The 15,412-nt window shown below is 42.8% G+C and overlaps 1 pseudogene; it reads right to left on the bottom strand.

Annotated features, from left to right (window-relative positions):
- Positions 1–5,263: 5,263 nt before the first annotated feature.
- Positions 5,264–6,130, bottom strand: LOC137212107 (hepatoma-derived growth factor-related protein 3 pseudogene; annotated as a pseudogene).
- Between the last annotated feature and the right edge of the window lie 9,282 nt (positions 6,131–15,412).

Raw genomic sequence — 15,412 nt, 5'->3', positions numbered from 1 at the left:
TAGAAATGAACAGGAGGGAGGACAAACAAAATATCGGTGATATGTGCTTTGTAGAGAGTTAAAATAGGATGAAGTGATTGAGAGTAAGCTTAGATTGGCTGCAGTGCGAAGGTCTAGGTGTAAGCTCAGATCCGAATGACGAAAAGCCAGCCCTGCAAAGTTAATTGATTCAACCAGTTAAGAAGCTATTCCACAAGTGCACGCCAAAAGGTGGCTTGGATATTGGGGGTAGGGGGTAACACTGAATAAATTAATTTGGACTATTTTGGAAGTAGACTCTACAGCAGGGGTTTCGCCCGCCCCGCCCCCCCAACACACACACAGCAGGAGGTGAGCAGCAAGCGAGGGAAGCTTCATCTGCTGCTCTCCATCGCTGGCATCTGCCGCTCCCCATTGCTGGCATCTGCTGCTCTCCATCGCTGGCATCTGCTGCTCTCCATCGCTGGCATCTGCCGCTCTCCATCGCTGGCATTACCGCCTCAACCATTTCCCCCCGACCCCCTTGAAAAATTATCTTCCACGAAACTGGTCCCTGGTGCCAGAAAGGTTGGGAACTGCTGCTCTACAGGACTTGCTAATGAATTGGATATTGAGTTTGTTAGGGAGAGAACACTCAAGGCTAATTTCTAGATTTTTGACTTCAGAAATTGTGTGGATGGTGGTGCCATTCATAAGATGTGAAAATTGTGAAGAACAGGTTGGGAAGAGGGAAATCAAGAGTTTTGGTTTGGTCTTGTTAAGTTGCAGATACCATTGAGACATCCATGATGTCAAGTAGGCATTTGGAAAAAGTGGAGACATGGCCATGATAAATGGACTCTAAAGCCTTAGGACTTACTGGATGACAGGAAAATGTGTAGCTTAGAAAAGGTAAAGGGGTCAAAGACAAAGATCTAGCCCCCATCATGTAGAGGAGGAAGAGGAATCACAGAGGCAGGAGGAGTACATGGTAGCACAGAAGCTGTTAAGTATTAGATTCAGCAGTATGGAGGTCACTGGTAGCATTGACATGAGCAGTGTCAGGGGAGGAGTGGGATCCAGAGAACATTTGGAATGGTTTGAGGGGTGAGTGTAAAGTGAAGAAATGGAGACTGTAGGCAACTTGGGGCAATAGTGGAATAAGGCTGTGTGGTCAATGGAGGACATTTTAAAGACGAGAGATACTAAAGTATACTTGTATGTAAAAAGAGAAATTGATGATGTAGGAGAGAGAGGGGATTTCCATGGGCAAGGTAAGAAGGGGAAGAGATCCAGTGCATAAGTGAGGGTTTGGCCTTTAGTAGGAGGGATGCTTTATCTGTAGTGACAGCATATAAGGTAGATGCAAGTGCATAGTGATGGTATGGAAAGTGTAGAAGACAAATGAGGGCAGTTCTTCTCTGATTTGTTTTGATCTTCTCAATGAGTAAGAGGCAAGATCACTGGAAAGTTGGGGAGGGGTGAGGTGTAGGGAATTTGAAGACAGAGGAGAAGGTGTAAAATAGAGAAGACAAATATACCAGGGAAATAGGGTTGAATTGCCAGGCAGTGTTGAGTGACAGTAAATGCTGCGTGCATGATTGTTCTTTGACTTATCCTCAGGTTGTGGACAAAGTTCTAAAATTCATTTTTGGTGTACCCAGCTGCTTTGCTTCCCTCCCCCCGCCCCCGTGGCCTTCCTTTCCTCCTAACCCAACTGAACAAACTACAGGTGTGGGGAAAGGCAGGCACTCTCCATTAACACGTCATAACACCTCCTACTGAGGGCTCAAGCTACTGGTTCATTTCACCTCTTACTCTAAACACTCCCTTTGCTCTTTGTGATCTCAGCTACTCTGTCAGCTGTAAGGATCACCTGTAAGCTGAAAAGTCTGAGGCCCCCATCTCCAATCCCTGTCTCTCTCTTGAGCACTAGGCCAGTATAACCTGCAGCTATTAGACGTCTCCACCAGGTGTATTAGTTTCCTATTTCTGCTGTAACAAATGACCCCAAACTTAGCAGTTTGAAACAACACTACACATGTTTATTACCTTACAGTTCTAGAGACCAGAAGTCCAAAATGAGTCTCCCTGGACTAAAATCAAGGACTATGTTCTTTCTGGAGGCTCCAGGGGAGAATCTGCTTCCTTGCCTTTCTTATTCATCTCCTAGAGGTTGCTCTCATTCCTTGACTCATGGCCACATCACCCTGACCTGTTTCCATCATATCTTCTCTGACTCTCCTGCCTCCTCCTTTCACTTACAAGGACCCTTGTGGTTACTTTAGGCCCACCTGGATAATCAAGGATAATGTCATCTCAAGATCCTTAACCTAATCACATCGGCAAAGTCTTTTTATCCTATGTAGAGTAATATATTTGCATGGTCTGGGGAACTGGAATGTGGACATCTTTGGGGAGCTATTAGCCTGCCCACCATACAGGATGTCCCAAGGTCACTTCAAATTAACCAGTTACAAAATTGAATTCAGGGCTTCCCTGGTGGCGCAGTGGTTGAGAGTCCGCCTGCCGACGCAGAGGACACGGGTTCGTGCCCCGGTCCGGGAAGATCCCACATGCCGCGGCGCGGCTGGGCCCGTGAGCCATGGCCGCTGAGCCTGCACGTCCGGAGCCTGTGCTCCGCAACGGGAGCGGCCACAACAGTGAGAGGACCGCGTACGGAAAAAAAAAAAAAAAAAGAATTCACTGATGATGAATCGAGTTGTGTTGCTCATGTAATTTAGGTACTGATCCGCCAGTAACTGAAATTATCTATCATTCATTCACTGTGCAAGTATTAAAGTCCTCATGAAGCTTACTAACCAGTGGAAGACAGAAAAAAAGTATGTATTCATTAATTTTTAATTTAAACTGAAGGGCACAAGCAGTAGTAGAGCATAATAGGAGACTTATTTGGGGTGGTTGTCAGGAGACAGTAATATTAACAAAGAAAATGTAATTAAATAGTTGTAAATGGGGTACTGGAGGCTGAAAAAGACAAAAAAAAGGAACACTAAGGTATCAGAGAGGTGGGAAGCACCAGAAGCAGCTATCACCCCTAGGCCTGGAAGCACAAAGAGGCTGGGATTTAAACAGTTTTAAAGCTTAGAGGAGAGTCCCGTGGAGGTGGAATCCAGAGCTCTGAAGGGGGAAGTTTGGCAGGCTGGTGCTGCTGGTGCCTCTGAGTGGCACGGTGACATGGGTCCTGGAAAGTTTTAAAAACTTCAAGCTGGAAATCAACCACTGCTCCTGAAATCTGCTGCCACTGCTGGGATGAAGAAGCATGACTAAGCTCACGCTGACAGGAAAGGTGGGAAACAGGAAGTACTTTTCTTCCTCCAGTACCTGGTACTAGAGAAAGCTACCAGGGAGCTAGGTCTGGAGCAGAAATGTGGTTTGCAGAGTCCTGGCCTCAGCAAGGAAAGGCAGATTTGAAACTAGAAAGTTAGATTTGAAACTGAGAGATAGTAGCCTCATTACAACCTACCACAAACAATTTCTTAGGCCACCTGAAGGATTTGAAGCATTATAAAGGAAAATACATTTTAAAGCTTATTGCTGCCTGAACTGTGTTGTAGAGATGAACTGAGTCCAAGCGTGTTTTTTCAATTACTTGAAGTATAACTGACAATATTATATTAGTTTCAGGTGTACAACACAGTGATTCGATATTTTTATAAATTACAAAATGATCACCACAATAAGTCTAGTTACCATCTCTCACCATAAAAAATGATTCCAATATTATTGGCTGTATTCCCTATGTTGTACATTACACCCCTGTAACTCATTTATTTTATAGCTGGAAGTTTGTACCTCTTAATCTCCTTCATCTATTTTGTCCTTCCCCCAACCCCCTCCCCTTTGACAACCACCCATTTATTCCCTGTCCCTATGAATCTGTTTTTTGTTTTATTTGTTCATTTGTTTGTTTTCACGTTAGTGAAAACAAACAGTATTTGTCTTTCTCTGTCTGACTTATTTCACTAAGCATAATACCTTCCAGGTCCATCCATGTTTCACAAATGCCAAGATTTGTATATATATTTTAGTTTTCATTCTCTATTTCATTAGAAAAAACAAAGCCACTTTGAATCCTTCTTACAAAGAGGTGTACATACATTTTAGAATACAAAAGATGAAATAAGCTTTAAAATCTAAATAAATAGAAACAATAATGCTACGCTATTTATTTTATTTTTATTTTTTTAGTTTTGTCTCTGTTAAAAAAAGTTGGGTTTTCTTCCTGTTGGATGTTTGTTTCTCTAACTTTTAAAAAACTAAAGTATATATATTTTTTCTATTGTCAACTTGCTGTTAACAATTTTTGCTTTAAGATATGAATTACATTAATACCTCACATTACATATATGAAGCCAAATTACACTAACTTAGTTGTTTACAACCTCAAATCTTACTCCCAGTACACATTCCAATAAATTTATTCTGTAAAAACAATACTTTTTTTGGTTTTGATTTTTTTTACAGTAAAGTTTTCAACTACAAACCTTGAATACGTGAAAGATGTTCCAAGGACAAGCATAACAGGATTGATAAAACCCAAACTGACTAAATGTGTTCTCACAATACGAGCTGGCATAAAAATAAACAAAATTTTCTATTATCACAATTGCAACAATAAGGTACAGATAATAATGGTTTGTGAATATTAGCTATTCTAATTCTAGTTCCAAAAGAAAACAACAGATCATTTTAAAAGTCTGTATTTAAAAGGCAATGCTTTGTCTTACTTCCCATAGGGCTACTGCTGATTCCAGCTTTAAAATGTAAAGTATCCAGCTTGAGTCACTAGCTCAAATTGTATTGAGACTGGGAAAAAATAAATCATTGCCTTCGTTTTGGAGTAACACAAAAGACTCACTAACTTCACATACAGAAACTGAGTTTGTGTACATTAACAACATGAGTTTTGAAAAGTATAAGCTGTCAACTAGCTATTTCTAATATGGAATAGATACTTTACAATATGATTAAACTTTACACATGGCCTCAAAACTGAAGAACAATTTTAAGTTCATCTTCAATATGCCAACATTATGTATCTAGGAATTGGTTCCTGGGTTCTGTCACAGAGAGGAAATCCCTTAAGCATTATGTTGAGTGGTCATTTTAAAAAATGCTAACTTATATTTAACTGAGTGTTTGGTGATGGTGGAGTAAATGCAGGAGAGTGATGAACATTAACTGCCTTGATAAAGGAGCCTAGACTTGTATAAACTTGTGCAAAAAGCTGGATAATCCTTAGTGGTTAAGGGCAACTTCATGCAACCAAATAACATGAAATTAAATCAATAACCTTAAAAAAGGCTAAAATGTCTTTTTTCCCCCAAACACAGCAGAGAGGAATGTGAATAATGTACATACAAACTGGGGTTCTGTCAGTGACAACAAGGACTATGTGTTGGTTATATCAAATCCAAGAATATTAGACAACCAAACGTATAACCTTCGTGTGGTTTTCTTAATATGCAGCATTCAACACGGTAGTTAGGTCCCTTCACTGGTTTTCTTGCAAGTCTGAAGTTGTGTTTCTTGTGTCATTGCCAGCATCTCCACCCTCAGAGCTGCTTTTATTTTCTTCTTCTTTGCAGTCCTTGTCATCTTCATCTCCTGGAGATTTCCGGTACTGTTTAGAGGATTTCTTTTAAGTGTATGACTTCCGTTTCGAGCCTGCTTTTTCATTCTTTCTTTTGCCTTTTCCATTTTCTTCCACTCTCTCACGTTCTTCCTCACTGCTTGCCTCTGCAGTATTCCCGCCTTCTCCCTCGGTTTCTGAAGAGCTCTGTTGCTGAATGGCCTGGTACCCAGTAAACTTTACTCCTGGGTTATTTTCTATCTCCCACAATCCTTCATTAAATCCTTTCCGTTTGTTTGACTTCCCAAACTTGTCTTTGTATTCCTTATAAGGGAAACGGTCTTTGGGACCTAGAAATGCAGTTTCAAATATTTTTGGCAAATACTTTGCCAAAAAAGTAGATAGATAGGATACTTATTTGCTGGAGGCGTCACAGCTCCCTCCGGGAGCTCCTCAATCCGCGCCGGCCACTGCTGGTAGCCCTATAACCTTGGCGAAGACCTGGTCGCCGGCCTTGTACTCGCGGGGACGCGGACGCGCCATCTCGGCCGCTCCGCTTCCTGGTCGTCCTTGGGCGCCGCGAAGACGCCGGGAGGCCGGCCCCCCGCGGGCCAACGGACTGCGCCGCGCTCCTCGCGGGCCGGGCGGGTGGGCGGGAGGACTAGGGGCCGCTCGGACCAGGGGAAGCGGTGAGGCGGCGGCTGGGGCGAGGGGTGGGCGGGGGTCGCAGCAGGCCCCGCGCCTCACCACCCTGCAGCGGGGGAGGGGAGTCCCCGGCCGCTCGGGCGCCGCCGCCGCCGCCGCCGCCGCCGCCGCCGCCGCCGCCGCCGCCGCCGCCGCCGCCGCCGCCGCCGCCGCCGCCGCCGCCGGCCTCTTTCCCCCAGAGCTAAACTATAGTTGATTTACAATATTGTGTTAGTTCAGGTGTACAGCAAAGTGACTCAGTTATAGTTTTTGCTAGATTATATTCTGTTACAGGTTATTACATGATATTGAATATAATTCCCTGTGCTATATAGTAAATCCTTGTTGCTTACCTATTGATATTTTACGTATACAGTAGTATCTGTTAATCCCATACTACTAAGTTGTCCCTCCCTCCCTCTCCCCTTTGGTAACCATAAGTTTGTTTTCCTACTTCTAGTTATGGCCTTTTCTTTGCCATTTAAAGAAGTCCCTTTAACATTTCTTGTAAGGCCAGTTTAGTGGTGATGAACACCTTTAGCTTTTACTTTTCTGGAAAACTCTTTATCTCTCCTTCAATTCTGAATGATAACCTTTGTAGGATAGAGTATCCTTATAGGTTATAAGTTTTTTCCTTTCAGCATTTTTAATACATTGTGCTACTCCCTTCTAAACTGCAAAGTTACTGCTGAAAAATCAACTGATAGTCTTCTGGTGTTTCCCTTGTATGTAACTAGTTGTTTTTCTCTTGCTGCTTTTAAGATTCTCTCTTTAACTTTTGACATCTTAATTATAATGTGTCTGGGGGTGGCCTCTTTGGTTCATTTTGTTTGGGACTCTCTGTTCTTCCTGGACTTGGATGTCTGATTCCTTCACCCGTTTAGGGAAATTTTCAGCTATTATTTCTTCAACTAGGTTTTCTGTCCCTTACTCTCTCTTCTCCTGTGTTCTCTATAATATGAATGTTAGCACACTTGATGTTGTGCCAGAAGTCTCTTAAACTATTCTCAGTTTTTTGGTTTCTTTTTCTTTTTGCTGTTTCAGTTGGGTAATTTCCGCTAGCCTGTCTTCCAGACTGCTGATCTGTTCTTCTGCATCCTCTAATCTGCTACTGATTCCTTCTAGTGTATTTTTTATTTCAGTTATTTTTTCTTCAGTTCTGATTTGTTCTTTTTTATATTTTCTATCTATGTTGAAGTTCTCACTGAATTCATCCATTCTTCTCCCAAGTTCAGTGAGCATCTTTATAACTATTACTTTAAACTCTTTATCTGGTAAATTGCTTATCTCTTTTTTGTTTAGTTCTTTTTGGAGGTTTTTGTCTTGTTCTTTCATCTGGAAGATATTTCTTTGTCTCATTCTGTGTTTGTTTCTATGTATTGGGTATATCAGTTATGTCCCAGTTTCAAGCCTGGGAGCAGTCTTGAAAGATGGCCTTATGTAGAAGGCCTATGTGGCCAGTGCCACACCTGTGGTCACCAGAGCCAGGTGCTCCAGAGACATCCCCTGTGTGGGCTGCACGCATCCACATGTTGTGGTTGGGCTGTGATTGCTTCGGGCACAGTGGTGGGCAGGGCTGGCTCCCGCGACTGGGAGCCACTTTGGAGGGGTGCTGGTGTAGGCTGAAATTGCATGCTGGGTGGAGTGGGGCAGGAGCTGCTCTGGAGGGGCTGGCTGGGGCGGGTCCTCAGGGGTGGGGCACATGGTGTTAGCTAGGTTGACTGAGAGTGACAGAAATGGTGCCTGTCAGCTAAATGGAAGAATTAAAAAAAAAAAAAGAAAGTTCTACCAGATCCCTGCCCCTCTGGCACACATCCTAAAATTAGTCAATGAATCTTCTTCTTGTATGACCCAGGTGCTTTTCAAGCTGCTGCCTCTAGGCTGGGACTTGGAGCCAACAAGTTTGAGAGCGAACCCTTCAGGAGTGGAGCCTCAGTTTCCCACAGCCCTCCAGGTCTCCCAGATGTAAACCCCACTGCTTTTCAAAGCCAGACATTATGGGGGCTCATCTTCCTGATGCAGGTCCCCTGGGCTGGGACCTATTGTTCCTCGGGGACCTCCGCAGTTGTGATATCCCTCCCTCTTGTGGGTGTGGGGTTGTGGGTTTTGACTAGACCTCTCTACCCCTCCTGCTTGTCTTGATATGGCCTTCTCTTTATATTCTTCATCTGTAGAAAGTCTGTTTAGTCTTCAGGTCATTCTCAGAGATAAGTGTTCTATATCTAGCGGCAGTTTTGGTGTGTAGGGAGGAGATGAGCTCAGGATCTTCCTACTCTGCCATCTTGATCTGGAACAGCTGTTTCATTCTTAACTGGTACAATGTGACCTGGGGCCCACAACAGCATTGCTTCCCAGGCACTGTGATTGGACCAGAAATGAGGTTGGTTTGCTATTTCGGTTATCTGTATGAGGATATACCCTTGGGAATTTCATAGGATGGGCAGATAATTTAATATTGTTGTCCATGTGAATGTGAACTGTTTCTGATATTCTTTTCTTGTGGGATGGAAAAGGATGCATTTTCCAAGTCAGTAGTTGCATACCATGTACCTGAGCCCTGATTAACCGGCCCTAGCACTGATTCCACCCCTGGCATACTGGATGCAATTGGCACTACTACTTGATTAAATCTGCAGTATTCTACTGTCATTCTCTAGGATTCATCCATTTTCTGCATGGGCCAGACTGGTTATTAAATGAAGATCTGACAGAGACCACCAACCCTGCATCTTTTAGGTCCTTAATTGTGGCACTAATCTGTGCTATTCCTTGGAAAATGATAATGATTTTCTAACTTTCTCAGGGGTGTGTGTGGGGACAGTTTCAGAGGTTTCATTTGTCCTTTCCCCACTATTATTGATCCTACTCCACAAACTGGGGGCTCCGTGTGGGCTTCATTCCAACTGCCAAGTATATCAATTTCAATTATGCACTCGGGGACTGAGGTAAAGACCCCCCACATGGCCAAAGCCACTTTGGCCCTCATAGGTCCCTACTCTAAAGGGGGGGCTTGATGACACTTTGGGTCTCTAGGTATCAATGTTAACTCAGACCTGCATCAAATAGTCCTCAAAACATCTGATTATTCCCCGTTCCTCAGTGTAGTCACCTGAGTAAATGACCATAGGTCTGAGGGGGAATTGTCACGGTATAGACTTGTCACACTGTTGCAGGGTCCTTCTTCCTAGGGACCTGGCCACCTCTTCAGGTAACAGATTCTGGATCTGAAAATCTACTCAGGTCTGGGGACTAGAGCAAAGGATTGTGACTTTTTATAGGGACAACTGCCCTCAACCTCCTCCTCCATTCTTTTTTTTCTTAGATGTTATCATCCAACAGCCTTGTTGACTGCTTGATAATTTTGCCACTAACACCACTATGTTCTATCTTCACAACTCCCTGTAGGTCAAGCCCCCATAGCTGCACCTTTCCTGTCATTATGGTAACTGTGGCCTCCTGGCTTCAGGAAGTAAAGTGCCACTACCAAGCCTCTCTTACTGCAGGGCCTCATCCACCCAATGAGCCCTGTGGCCACCTCACCTGTCGTCATCCCTAGCTGCAGAGGAGAGACACCACTGGACGTCTTAGTGATGCTGGTGGTGTTCTCATCAAAATGCCCTTGGTGATTAGTGTGCCGTCTGCACCCTTTCATGGGACATAATCCTCTGCTGGGTCCTCTGGGCTTGTATAATGCCTCCATTCCAGCCCCTCCGCCTCCCTGAGCCTTTTCATTCCTTCCTCTACCAACGGCCAGGACACCAGGTGTTTTTTTTTTTTTTTACTTTGCAGAGAGTTGGCCAGCATTTTTTCTAGGCTTCTAAGACTCACTGGGTCTTTGCTAGGGCATTAGTTAAATCCCATACCTGAGAAAATGGCTCAAACTCAACAAATTCTTGCTTATCCAGTTTCAAAGAGGCCTCAGAATCCAATCCCAGGCATACTCCCCTGGTTCCTGCCAGTACATGCAGGTTCATTTTTGTACATCTTCCTTCCCTTATCAGGCCCAGCACCAGCTGGATTATGCTGGGATTTAACCCATCAGAGGAGGTGGCGGGGGACCTGTTGTCTTGTGGGGGAGAAGCTTCTGCAGAATCTTCCAGCCCAGCAGAAGTGGTAGCTCTTTCTAGAGGTAGACAGGCCATGTCTGCATGCCCAGAGGGTGGATGTGGGGTGGAGTGGGTGTGGAGAGACAATGTATTCAGGGGCATCCATCCAGATGACTCTGTCCCAGTTTTTACAATTCCATGTTTTCCCTACCAGCGCCTCCACCTTTGCATAACAGACCTGCCTCGAAACAAACATCCGTAGAGCCCTGTGATTCCCCGGTCTTCAGCCTACTGTTAAATTGTGTCTACCCTTCCCTTACTGGTGATGCTGATCTCTTTATACGCTACCACTGAGGCACTCTGGTTCCCACACTCAATCTTTAACTGCTGTGGTTCTTTTTTTCACTAACCTTCTGCAGATTGTCAAGGGATAACAAGTGTTGGTGAGGATGTGGAAGTAAGGGAACCCTTGTACTCTGTTGGCAGGAATTTAAATTGGTTCAGCTGCTATGGAAAACAGTATGGAGTTTCCTCAAAAAATTAAAAATAGAGCTGCCATATGATCCAGCAATTCTATTTCTGAGTATATATTCAAAGGAAATGAAAACGGGATTTCGAAGAGATGCATGCACTCTCATGTTTATTGCAGATTATGATTATTCACAATAGCCAAGATATGGAAACAACCTAAGTGTCTGTCAACAGATGAATGGATAAAAAAGATGTGAGATATCTATATGTATATATATAGAGAGACGTAGATATGAATATTATTCACCCACGAGAAACAAGGAAATTCAGACATTTGAGACGACATGGATGAAAGTTGAGGGCATTATGCTACGTGAAATAAACCAGACAAATACTGTATGATATCACTTATATATGGAATCTAAAAAAGAGTTAAAAAAAAAAAAGAAAGCCTAACTCCTAAAAACAGAGTAGAATGGTGGCTACTAGATGCTGGGGGTGTGGGGTGTGTGTGGGAGAATTAGGGAGATGTTGAAGGCTACAAACTTGCAACTAGTAGGTGAATAAATCTTGAAGAGCTAATGCACAGCATAGTGATTTTAGTCAACAATTCTGTATTATAAACTTCAAAGTTGCTAAGAGAATAGATCTTAATTGTTCCCAGCACAAAAAAGAAATGACAGGGGCTTCCCTGGTGGTGCAGTGGTTGAGAGTCCGCCTGCTGATGCAGGGGACACGGGTTCGTGCCCCGGTCCGGGAAGATCCCACGTGCCGCGGAGCGGCTGGGCCCGTGAGCCATGGCCGCTGAGCCTGCATGTCCGGAGCCTGTGCTCCACAACGGGAGATGCCGCAACAGTGAGAGGCCCGCGTACCGCAAAAAAAAAAAAAAAGAAATGACAATTATGTGACATGATAGAAGTGTTACCTAACACCATGGTGGTAATCATATTGTAACAGATAAATGTATCAAATCAATTCATGTATACCTTAAACTTACACAATGTTGTATGTCAATTATATATATTACATATGTTTCATTTATATGTGTGTATATGTATATACACTTAGCAGTAACCAGCAACCTTCACTGTCTTTGTTAGCCCCATGGTTTTCAAATGTTTGCTCCATTGTACCTGCATAACACTCCCCTCCATCAGGACATTTCCCCAGGTCACTGCCAATAAAATCTTTAGCAAATAAACTACCACCTTGAGCCAGGAACGGTTGGTGCCTTGCATGCCCTTCAGGATGGTGCCCTCTTTGCCTGCTGGGTACTGACTGAGCCAGTCTTACATCCTCTCCCACTTCCTGTTTTCTCAGACCACTCACATTACCCCTGGTGTTACTCCAGGTCCTCTGGGAACAGTCACCAACATTGGATTAAGTGTGCAATAGTTTTATTAGGTAAATGCTTGTCTGAAAGGAAATAGGACATTGTGGAAGGTAGGCGGAGTCAAAGAGAGAGAGAGAGATCAGGTGGAGGTGCCCTCAACTGCCATGCAATATGAAGGAGGTTTGGTAAAGCCTTCAGGAGTCCTTGAGGCAGGCTGGCAGGAGTCTTGTGTTTACCTAGGATCCAGGCTGCTTAAGTATCCCCACCACACTCAGTCACTGGAGAGGGAGTGACTTGAGGGTGGGTTGGAGGTGTGGCCTTGGTGCAAATGTGGTGGTGGATTTCAGGGGGCAGCAGCTGATGCCCTGGGTCAATTACACTCCTGCAGTAGGAGGCCTGCAAGGAGCATCCTCATGGCTGCCACAAACCACTCATCTTCACCAGTCTACCTACATCAACACACACGAACTCTGGCTTCCCTCCTATAACAGTGGGTGAAATGTTCAATTTCAGCGCTGAATCACATTTTATCTTGCCTACTCAAAGATTTTGATCCAGCAGTTACCCCTTTCTCTCCTGGATCATCAATTTTCCCAAGTCACTGGATTATTCCTGTTAACTCTCAATAGCACCTTCCTGCCCTCACCTCTGCCTCCAGTTGCCCTCCATTTCTTTGCTTCTTATAGAAAAAAAGGAACGCCTCGAAAGAGTTGTTTACACTTGCTGTCTCCACTGCTTAAATTCTCAGTCTTTTGTTCAAAGTGAGAAGAGTTTTCCTCAGGATGATTAATTAAGTAGTATAAGTTCAGTGCGGCGAGAAACAACAGTAAGAAAGCAAATATCACCTGGAACGACATCATTTTAAGTTTGGTGACGATCACCCTTTTATTTGTCATTATGCACAGACACATCGTTTTACATAAAGAGAATAATTAATATGCTGTTCTTTTTTTTTTTAAATAATCCTTTTTTCTTCTGTCTTTTGCTTTTTGGCCATGCCAAGCGGCTTGCGGGATCCTAGTTCCCTGACCAGGGATCCAACCCAGACCCTCGGCAGTGAAGGCGCAGAGTCCTAACCACTGGAATTCCCTGCTATTTTTCTATTGTTTCCTTATTCCCCAGTTTTGAGGGTTTTGTTTATATCCTTCCCTCTCTACATCTCTTGCCACATACCCTCTCCCCCTCCTGCAGTGTACAGACATACACATGCACACATGCACGTGATGTACCCAAAATGCTACACGATACATTCCATACTTTTCTCTGTGTTCTCATACACAGAGCTTTTGTTTTGTTTATATAATGGAATCATACTAAAAATACTTCCTTGCAGCTTGTTTTTCTCATTTAACAAAACCTTGTGGAAAATCTTTTAAATCAACTAATACAGACTGATCTGTATGGTTAATGACCAATCATTTATTCAACCATTCACCTACTGATAGACATTAATTCTCCTTCTAGAGTTCTGTCACACTATCTATCTATCTATACACACACATATATGTATATAATAGTTATATATAATTATTATATGTATATAAAACTATTTGAATATTATGTATGCATTGGTCCTCCCATCTCATGGATAGACTCCTAATTCCCAAGAGTGGGATTTCTGGGTCCAAGAGAATGCATATTTCAAATTTTAATCAATCTTGCCAGATTGCTTTCCAAAAAATCTTTAAAAATTCACGTTTCCTTCAAAAATGCAAGATAATTTTTTTCTCATCCCTGATTCTTATTCCTTCCCAAGAGTATTACCCTTCTGAGTTTTTGCCAACAGGTGAGAAAGGTAGCTTCATTGTAACTTTGGTTTGTATCTTTCTGACTGCTGGTGTGGTTGAGCATCCTCAGTGGATAAGCACCTGATTTTGGAGCCGGTCTGACTGATACTTCACCTACCAGCTGTGTGACCTTAGAAAAATTATTTACCCTCTCTGTGCCAGTTTCCTCATCTCTATAATGGGATAATAATAGTTCCAATTGCATAGTGTTGTTGAAGAGGATTAGATAAATTATTAGAACAATTTCTGGCACATAGTAAACCCTAAAAAAAAGTTGTTTTTAATATGTTTATTGGCTATTTGGGTATGTTCTTCTGTGAAATGACTGTATTTTTTGCTCATTTTATATTGGGTCATTTTCTTTCTTTTTTCCATCAAATATTTCTATCAGATCTTGTTTCACCTCTTTCAATAAAGATTTTAAAGATGTTTTTCATGTATGGCATACACCTTTCATATTAAATTTAATTCTATGTAATTTGTCACTACAATAAATAGATTGTTTTTTATTATTTCTATTGCTGTTAAACTGTCATATAAATATTATAGAGAAAAAGTTTTAAATTTTAAATATTTGTCTTATATTGAGGCATCAAATGCTCTTATTCTAATAATTCTTGTTCCTAATTTTGGGTTTCCTAGGCATATAATCTTATTATTGAAAGAGAGTATTTTATCTCCTTTCCCCTAGCATTTATAATGGTTATTTTATTTTCCTCTTGTAATGTCAGAACCTTCAAAACAGTGATGCATAGCAGGTATCCCTGTTTTGTTCCTGATCTTAGTAAAGTGAGAAGTTCTACTTGTGGACAATAGGTTTTTTTTTTTTTGCGGTATGTGGGCCTCTCACTGTTGTGGCCTCTCCCGTTGCGGAGCACAGGCTCCGGACGCGCAGGCTCAGCGGCCATGGCTCACGTGACCAGCCGCTCCGCGGCATGTGGGATCTTCGCGGACCGCGGTATGAACACGTGTCCCCTGCATCGGCAGGCGGACTCTCAACCACTGCGCCACCAGGGAAGCCCTGATCTTTCATCCTTTATGGCTGTGTTGTGGATTTCAGACTTGTTTACCCAGCCTCCACAATCACATAAGCCAATTCTTCTTCTTCTTCTTTTTTTCTTTTTTGGTGAAGGGAAAGGAGCCAATTTATGAAATTAAATAAAGTTCAATGAGGGAGTGAAGAACATGAACTAGGATACCACCGCCCTGGCTGGGCCCAGCACAGCTAAAGCTCAGCACACCATGTATCTCCGGCTTTTCCTCCCCATAAGCCAATTCTTTTAAATAAATCTCTTTATACACACACAGACACACAAACACACACACAAAATCTCCTGCTGCTTCTCCTCTAGGTGGATCCTGATTGTTCAAATACTAATTGCTTAGAAAGCTGTGGTCACATTTGGACAAGTTAAGCAGCTTATTTTGAACATCAAAACCAAATTTGAAAACTTAAAATTAAGACAGAGTATTAGCCTCCTATTTTCAATATGATAAGTTATATCTCATATGTGAATCTACCATTAGAAAAACTTCT

This window comes from Pseudorca crassidens, chromosome 2, assembly GCF_039906515.1.
Source record: "Pseudorca crassidens isolate mPseCra1 chromosome 2, mPseCra1.hap1, whole genome shotgun sequence".
NCBI lineage: Eukaryota > Metazoa > Chordata > Mammalia > Artiodactyla > Delphinidae > Pseudorca > Pseudorca crassidens.
Note: the sequence above shows the minus strand (reverse complement) of the source record. Positions and strands in the feature narration are given on the sequence as shown.